Consider the following 9,751-nt stretch of genomic DNA (forward strand, 5'->3'; position numbering starts at 1 on the left):
GCCCACGGAAATAGAAATCTGAGATACAAAGAGTAGTAGATAATGTTCTCTGGAGAATAGAGAGGGCGCTGAGCAGTGTAGACACGGGGTCTCATGTCACACGACAGCTGAATGAGGAGGTGTCACTACCATCTTTTTTGCTGATGAACAGGGCAAAGCCCGTGGCTGGGCAGCCGGAGGAACTTCTAGGCCCTAAGTCTCATGCCCACGGTCACTCGGCAGGTCAGAAGCCCCATGGAGAAGCACAGAGCCGCCTAGTCACGCAGAACACCCTCTCCCAAGGTTTACTCTTTATTGACTGGTTTCCAAGATTTATCATGATGGGGCTTCATTTGGGAAGAGGCTAACTTCTCTGCTTCCTAATGGACTGGTGTGGAAATTTTTCTTTACAGAGAAACCCTCAAGGACCCTCATTTTCTAGGGATTTGGGTTTGGGAATGTTCTTGAATTTTGTAAATTTGGTTGTTTTGATACTGCACATCTCATGAGGCTCCTGGGTGTGCGTGTGTGTGTATGTGTGTGTCTTGGTCCTCAATCGTGTGTCAAGAAAATCTGCAGTTCTTTTCTCCTGGGCCTCCTGTATTCTCTGTGCATTGCGTGTTTCCTGCATTCTGTGTGAACACCCTTTCTGTTCTGTCCATCTTAACCAAGGCTTTGCAAAAGCTAAGGTTTACTTTCATTTCAAAGCATCCTATTCCTTGGCTCTCAGTTTAAACTCTTTTTTTTTTTTTTTAAGATTATTTATTTATTTATTTCACAGAGTGATCACAAGTAGGCAGAGAGGTAGGCAGGGGCCGGGGGAAGCAGGATCCCTGCTGAGCAGAGAGCCCAATGCAGGGCTTGATCCCAGGACCCCAAGACCACGACCCAAGCCGAAGGCAGAGGCCTAACCCACTGAACCACCCAGGTGCCCAGTTTAAACTCTTTTCTGTAACTTTCACCCAACTGGAGTTACTCAGTTAGATGAAAATTGGAATTCTTAAGGTTACCAAAATCAAATTCGTGTGTGCTTAGAATTCAGCACATGGGGAACTCTTCTATTAAGGAATAATTGTAGGTATATTCTGGCTTTAAAGACTTTTTTTATGATGATGTTTAAGCTGCAATATTTTTGTGTTTCGTAGCATTAATATGTCTCAGGAATAGAGTTAATATCCTTCGTAAGGATGTTTATGTTTTTAGACTTTAATTTCAACTTAAAATTTCAAGTCTTTGACTCACTATAGTTAAACACCCTAACCCTACTCAATGCACATGTTTAAGGGTGTGTAAGTCTATAGTTCTTCCTTTCAGTAATGATTTCCCAGTTGAGTATTCCTTCATTCAACACATTTTCAGTATGTACCCAGTATCTTCCAGGCACTGTGCTAGGTGCTGGGATCCAGCAGTAAAAGGCAGATGTAGCCACTGCTTTATGAACACATGAAAATAGATTCCACAAGGCACCATGAAGGAAATGAGAGATGGGTGGTCTCTATGGAGAGTGATCAGGGAAATCTTCATTACCGAGGTTATCAATGAATTGCATGACTTTGGATAACTACTGATAAAAATGTGGATGGGGGTTTCTCCATGGGCCATCTGAGACAACAGTAGACTCATCTCAGGTTGCTTGTGGCCAATGGGGAGCCAGTTTCCTTCCATCCAGTCTTAGTTTCTCTGTGTGGCTGCTGAGCTAGGGCGATCGCATCTGGGGACCCCTGAACTGCCTTAACGGCTGACTTGTTAGTGCCCAGCTGCCCTGAAGGGACTGCTGCTGGGACTGCTGCTGGGACCCGTGGTGTGTGGGCCTGGAGCATCCTCCAAAGAGCCCACTGGTGCCTGAAAGCTAAGATGGCCAAACTGTAAGGAATCCACACCACCCTGTCTCAGGCATCCACATTTTGGGTTTCAGGATTTGAAAATTCTCCAACTAGTGCTTTCTTAGCCGTAGAATTAGGAGGAGACCCTAGTCCATCTGGGGGGCTACTTCTGGGCTCTAGAGGTTCTACTACTCTAGTTGGGGAGATCTGATGACTCTTAGGGGTACAATTAAAATCTTTGCCATCAATATCAATATCTTTTCCACTTAATTTCTTTTTTCCTCGTGTATTTTAGAATCATCCTCATCATCTCCCTGTTTTTTTCCCTCTCTTCCTGGGACTCGAATGAAATATATATGTTGGACCTGATTTTTTCCCTCACGTCCCTGAAGTTCTGCTTCAGTATTTTTTTTTTTCTGTATGCCTTAGTTTGGTTCGTTTCTATTCACCTGTCCATGAGTTCATCAGTATGTTTGTTTCTTCTTCTGCAACGTACATTATGCTGTTTAGCCCATGTAGTGAATTTTAAAATTTCTGATATGGTGAGTGTCTTTTTTGCTAGACTTTGCTAGAATTTGCTAGAATTTTTTGCTAGAATTTGCTTTTGATTGTTTCCATAGCTTCCAGTTGTTTACGGAGAGTCCCTAGGTGTTCACTCGTTGCTCCTGTTGTTTTCACTGAAAACTGTGAATATATTTATAAATGCTATTTTAAAGACATGGCCTCCTGATTCCAACAACTCTGCCATTTCTGGTTATGTTTCTACTGATTTCCTTTTTTTCCTGGTTGCATGTCACATTTCCCCTGATTCCCCCCCCCATGTCTCATAATTGTTTATCATGTCACATATCTAGATGCTATGTTTTTGAGAGTGCAGATTTTTGTTGAGTTGTTATTGTGGGTGTTGGGCTTTTTTCCTGGCAAACTTGATCCCACCAAGGCTTGTTCTAAGGGCTTGTTAGGATGAGACACATGGGATGTGGTGTAGCTTTCTCCTAAAAACGGCCTTTCTGGAGTTGCAATGGAATGCCTGGGTTTCCTGTTATCTGTTTCCACTCTGGCTGGTCAGAACCCCATGGAAGCCCCCAGTGTGTGACCTCTGTGATCTCCATTCTGCTCTTGGGTCCCCCGGTGGCTCCCTCTGCAGTGTGCCGTGCGCAATAACTTTGTTGTGGGACCCAGCTCAGGGTGTTTGGGAGAGCAACATAGAGAATCCGGGTCTCTGGTTTTTCTGTCTGGGCTTTTCCATACCATATTGTGTGGGGCCTCATTTTCCCTCTGGGGTTCTGCCCTGGGGCCCAGAGTTCATGCAACAGACCTTTGTGTAAAAAAGGCTGAAGGAGCGTATAATGATTTTTTCTCTCCTGTATGAGATTGACACCCACACTTGTGATGAAACTACATTTAACCTTTCAAGATTCATTTCAGGGGGACTATTGGGGAAGCACAGGGAAATGTCCAGCAAATTTTTCAGTACTCTCTTCTTAGCTTCCTTCTTCAGTTCACAAAGCCATTGGGTACTGCTTAGAGTATCTGTCTGATGCAATCATGGGCTATTTTCTTGTCTTCTTGAATAATCCTGATGCTGAGCCTGTCTTTCTGGAGCAACTGTGTGTTGATTTCCATTCTTCGGAGCTGATGCTCAGATACTGATTTGTACGGCTGCCCTTTTCTGGGAGTGGCTGCAGGCGGAAGTGGGGCTGGAGGCCTGGCAGGTCGGAATGGTGGGGCACAGCAGGAGGAGGGCCTCTGGGTGCTGAGTTCTGCTTGCGAGATGTGCAGCACTGCTCAGTTTTCTTAAGCTCTCCAGTCTCAGCTTCCTCCCTCCCTCCCTTCTCCCTCCCTCCTTCTCTCCATCCCTCCCTCCCTCCCTTCCTTCCTTCTTTCCTTCCCCTGGCTTCTGGAAGGAAGGGGACAAAGGAGAAGTGTGTTTTGTTAAGTGATTAAGAGCACTTAATAAAAACCACTCCGTTGTGGTTTTTAAAAGCTGTAGAACTTTTAAAACCTTAGAACTGAGCCAGCCCTCAGTTCAAATCTTAGCTCCCAAGCTCCCAACTGGGAAGACTTCGCAAGAGTCCCAGTACCTCTTGAAGCCTCAGTTTATTCAGCTGTGGGATGGAGGTGGTAACTCTGGATGGATATTATTTTGAGAATTGAATAAAAATGGAGCAACTGGGAAGCAGCCACCTGAGCTGCTCTGGCAGGTGCTCGAGTTCTTGCTCCCAGTTCACTCTTGACCTGTTCCAGAGCCGGGTCCGGGATGAACTGCTGGGTTGGTTGAGTTTCCTCCTGTCCTGACTCTGTCTCCTGTCTTCTTGCTGGGGAGAGTTGGTCTGGAGTAGGGATGAAGGTCACTTCTGAACTTATATCTCTGCCAAAACATCCATGACAAAAATTTATTTTGTGGATTTAGGTTGGAAACGTCCCTGTCCACTTACCCTAACCTGCTTTCTGCCTCCATGTAACACATGTTTTCACTCTGGGCGAGATCCTCAGGGATTGGATAAACCCTATAATAATTTCTGATTGAAAATAAGTAGTAATAAAAAATAATAACAATAATGAATAACACATAATAAAATTAATATAACAAATAATATTAAAACAATAAACAACCACTAGTTGGGAATCAAAAGACAACCATGAACAGAGAGGGACTCTGTGTCATAGTTTGCTTCACGAACATTATTCAGGCTCCCCGTGATGCTAGTTCCCAAGAGGGATTTAAGACACCATCTCATGGGGAAAAGACAGAAAAGCAATGAGCTGCGATGGAGGAGGGAGTGAGGGTGGGGGCCCGAGGGAGCCCCTGTGCAGGGTCATCGAGGGAAGGTTCTAGATAGGAAGTGACACTTGGGCTGGGCCTTCCCCTTGAGGTACTGGGGAAGGCAGGTGTTCCCCCCAGAGCGTAAAGTAGGCCAAGAAATGAGAAAAAGCAGCACATTAGCCACGGGGGGCTGAAGACAACGTGTAGCAATTTGCAAGAGCTGGATGTTAACTTTGCAGGAATTTTGTGAGCCAGTCATTAATCACAGCCATGATTAAAAAATAAATTATATCAGCTTCCATTTAAATACATTATATTAAAGGTAACACTATAATTAAAGGTCATAAATACTCAAAAATATGTCACTTCTTAATTGTCACTACATTTTACTGCCCTCTAGCCTCTTGTGGTTACTTATTTCTACCGTATTTGCGAGGTGGAAATATGATATAATGGTGTGCCAGTACTTTTCTCCCCCCAGTTCCCCATTCCGTGGTCATACGTCAGCTGCTTGGATGTGATCATGGTCCAGATATCTACACCACAGATACTGGCAAATGGTACATATCAGGGCTTTATTTTGGAGAGCTGGTTGTTAAACATTTATTAGCATACCACTGCCTGCACCGTAGGGGAAGGGGGCACCAGCTGAAGCAGAGAGAGGCTGAACCAAGAGGAGACTTGGATGCCAAGTTTTGGAGCTTGGATTTCCCCCTAGAGGGGACAGGAAGCTGCTGGAACTATAAGCTATATGATTCGATTTGTTATAGAAAGACCCCATCAGGCTGCTGTGTGGTGGGTGGACTGGAGTGGGCTGCACATGGGACAGGGAGCAGGCTGTTGAAATAAAGAAGAAAAGATGGGGGTCGGCTTTAGTGATTAAATGTTGGGAGTTAGGGAGCGTGACCAATCTAAGACAGCCCCACCTCCTGCCTTGGGACATTGGTAGAAGATGGCAGAGCCTCCAAAGGATTGCTGGATAGGGAGAGTGTCCAGTCTCATGAGAATATCCCCGTGCAGTGGGGCCTTACTCTTCTGTTCTGGCCTGCATCAAATCTGGAAGCACTTACAGGGATTTCCTTTCTCTGTGTAAAGTTGGGTAACTCTGGCCTTTTGCCCGGGGACTGAATCCTCTAGAGACACACCATGGGGCTGGAAACATGTACTGGGATTGATGGGACCCGGCTTCCTTTATTCCAATGACTCCTTGGGCATGATGGTGTCCTACCCGAGCCTCAGTTTACTTCTCTGTAAAATGGGTATTGTCACCCACACCCTATTCTCCTCTCCATGGAACTCTTGGGAGAAGGGACACATGCCAGTGCTTTTTCTAGCAGTGTCAGATGGTTTTCCCCAGGGCCAGGGTAAAAACTGGGAAAGTTCCTAGCACAGAGAGAAGCAAAGTCTAGTTAGGTGTCATTCTTGAAAAACAGCAGGGAATGCCAGGAGGCACTCTGGGACCCCTATGCCATAGTTGCAGGAGAAATGTTTCCCATCCAAGAGTGTGGAGTAGAGTGCAAGGGACTGGGAGGGTAGTTATCGCCAACCACGTGGGAGGAGTCCAAGGTGCGACCTGTGTGCTTTTGGCTCCAGGATAGCTGGCAGCTGGCCAGCTCTCAGCCATCCTGTTCTTTGCCCCTGAAGGTCTTAGTCATTAGCAGTCCCCACGGAGTGGGTCATGCTTGCTATCGATTAACGATTGTGCTGTGAAGTCCCAGGTCCAAATATTAACTAAACTGAACAAACAGAATCATCCACATGGAATGTGAGCCCCCTTGTTTTCTGTCTTCAGAACTTGTTTGTTTCCTTTAGGATCACTTACCAAAATGCAGTCTTCTTTGTTAATTTCTTCATTGTATCCCCTCACACCATCTCAATGGTGTGGAAGCTTGTGAGCCCAATAGCTGTGACTGTTTCATTCCCAGCACCCAGCAGGGGCCCACACACTGAGGTGGCTCATGAAATGTCAACTGATGAATGAATTAGGCAAGTCCCCAGCCCATCATTTACCCTACCTCCCTTTATGACAATCTTATTGTTTCCATTATCTAGTTTTGTTTCCTTAACTGTGGAAGGGAAGAAATATAGAGAACAGAGTTTCCAGGTGACTTACTGGCAGAGTGACAATGGCCATTGATTGAGCAATGACCAGGGGTCATGAAACTTCATGGGTATTATCTCTTTTTATCAGAACAAGGGCACCCGCAGGCATGGTCCACCATTATGTCCATTTTGCTGATGAGGAAAGTAAGGCTCAATTCGGCTAGCTCAGCTTTCTGAGGTCTCATAGCTGGAATGTCATAGAACTGAGAATAGTGCACAGATATGTCTAGCTTTGGGTTCTTGCTTTTTGTTTCATATGCCAGTGCTTTGAAAATCCTGGTTCTCAACTCTAGCTGTACACTAGAATTATCTGAGCATTAAAAAAAAATATATATGGTTGCTTGTCTTCCAGTATTGAGGTTTCTGATTTAGTTAGTCAAGGGGATGGCTTGGGATATTGGGGTTTTTAAATCTATCCCTATTTCTTACACCCTTCAACATGCAGTCAAAAATGGAAAATGAAAAAAAAAAATGGAAAATGATTGCCCTGGAAAGCAAGAGATAAACATGGAACCAGTCAAACAGCTTTGTTCAGGGGCAAGTCCAGACAAGGCTTGCTGGGAAGGGCTTTGATGATGGTGCCTCGTGGCTTCCTGTGATGAATGCACAGCCCAGATAGGAGAGGACTCTTGTAGGATGTCGCCCAAAAAGGTGAGACCTAATGTTATTCATCTGTAGTGTGGAGATGATGAGAATTCTGGTATTGCTTGGCTGGGATCCTAGACTCTTAGGGCTGGAAGTGAACTTAGGAATTCTCACTGAGGTCCAAAGATGTTAGACAAGTTGCCCAAGCCCACACAGTGAGCAAGAGGCAGAGACGCAAAACAAGGCAGTGAATGAGAAGCTGAAATTAGACTGACTGCTGGGGCCAGTTCCAGATGTATCACTCTGGGCTTTGTGGCTCTCAGCAAGTCTCTATACCTACTCTGTTGTACAGAGTACAACTCTCTCCAGGGTCTGTGAGATCAAAAGGAAAGTATGTTTGCAATGTGCTTAGCCCAGTGCTTGGCACATGGGGGATGTGTCAATCTTTCTGTGGTTGATAAAAGCAGAATAGAGAATACACACAAAGACAAAATGGGGCCCCAGACGTCACCCTGGATGTGCGGTGACATTGCAAAGGACCTGGGGCCAGTGGAGAAGTTACCCAAGTGATCCTGTGGTTGGGAGCTGGGGCTGATGTGAAGCCTACATGCAGCCAGAGTTAGGGTCCCCACTCCTGCCCCTTGGTGTGGGTAAGGTTGGGTTGATAGGAAATAGGAGCAGTGCCAGTGTTCCTATTGTAGGGACCAGCAATGAGACTTCAGGTGACACATGGTGTGCAGGAAGGCACAGCAGACTTGGATCCCCCGTGGGGTGAAAGTTGTTGCTCAGTCTATGGTTATTGCACTGAATGAAAGACACCATCATCTTTTGAGGATTTGGAAACCCATTCCCAGGAGTGCCAGTCTCTGGGCACAAAGATGAGTTTTATTGACTTGAGGCTAGGGAACCGGGCTCTGACCGAGGATTAAGGGGGATAGCTCAGGTGAAATGTTCAGCACTCTGAGTCCAGTACATATTAGCTACTGTTATTTACTGCTAACAATAAACTCCGAGTGTTGGGCACTTTTATTCTGCCTGGGTTCAAACTGTGGCTTGGCTGAGTAATTTGGATGAGTGGATTTCATCTCTTGGGCCTCATTTCCCTCAGCTGTAAAATGGGCCGAGAGCGTGATCCCATCCCATGTTTGAAGTAAGACGAGCTATCAGAAGTTGAGCTCAGTGTCTGACATAAGGGAAGAACAGAGGGAATGTCTACCCCAAGGCTGGTGTTGAAGGCTGGGTCACATGGAATGGCGAGTGCGCCTCTGACACAGGTTGTAAGCCAGAGGGGAGTGGAGATTGCTGTCAAAATGGAACTGTATTCACCAACCCTGGACTTTACATCCCGATTCCAGTTATTACCTTTCTATGTCCTGCCCTGATGAGATGAAAAGTCCCCGCAGGCGAGTTGGAGAGTTTTGTAGCCTAAGGTGCAAGGGGAATTTTGCTTTCTCTTGGAGAAAACCTCTTAACTCCTGAAAAAGGGAAGCTCACTGGGAAGCCAGGCATTATAAGCACAGAATTCTTGAGACCTGCTTGTAAACTGCTTGGAGAAGGGATTTGAGCTTCCTTCATCCACCTCTGCTCAGGATTCTCAGAGAAAGAAACTGAGATCTGCAGAACTGAAGTCGTTGGTTGGCCCAAGGCTTCAGAATGTGCCAGCTGGCAGACGTGGGCCTGGAACACGGGTCTGTTGACGCTGGATCTGCTATTTCCTCCATTTCCACCTTTGGGCATTACTATTATTATTATTACTGATTATTATTACTAATTATTGTTATTATGATATGTGCGTAGGTGACTATGCAATGGAAACAGGAATGGTAGTAAAAATACCTTAACCATTGGTTAGTTTTGTCTTTGTGCTCCCAAGTTCCTAGAGATGGAGAGTTCTTTTGAGAACTGATTGAAAATGTTGACATCGGTGAGCTAGATTAGACAAATGGTTTTTCTCAACCGGGGAACTGGCATCAAGACTTTTGTAGATATTTGGCTTTTAATAAGTTGAGGGCAAATAATTCATTTCTCTCCGTAAGAGTAAAACACGTTCTGCCCTCATCACTTCCAGGAGTGGGTGCAAGCTGAATGTGAGAAGGGGGTTTCTGTGGGGTACCCCTGCATTCACAGGTTTTTCCACTGGGAGGGAAATTTTTGAGACTGAAGTTTTGGAGGAAAGCCTTATTCTTCACCCTTAATCCATGTCTGACTTTATCCACAAGATTAGCTGGAAACCAATGACATTTCTGTGTGACCATTTTTGACCCACAGAAATAACAATTTAATATGGTCCCAGCTTAATATTGGCTGGGTGTCCATGAGGACTCCAGTGACTGCTCTGGAAAAGGGAAAGAGATAGCTGAGTCAAACCCTTTTGGGATTCTTGCCAATTGCTGTTTTTGTAAGAGGCGCTGGGGTATTGTGTCAGAGTCCTGGGTTCAAATTCAAGCTCCGTGAGCACTAACACAACACCCTCTGGCTTCTCTTTCTGTTAGGG

This window comes from Lutra lutra, chromosome 13 (assembly GCF_902655055.1).
Source record: "Lutra lutra chromosome 13, mLutLut1.2, whole genome shotgun sequence".
Taxonomy (NCBI): Eukaryota; Metazoa; Chordata; class Mammalia; order Carnivora; family Mustelidae; genus Lutra; species Lutra lutra.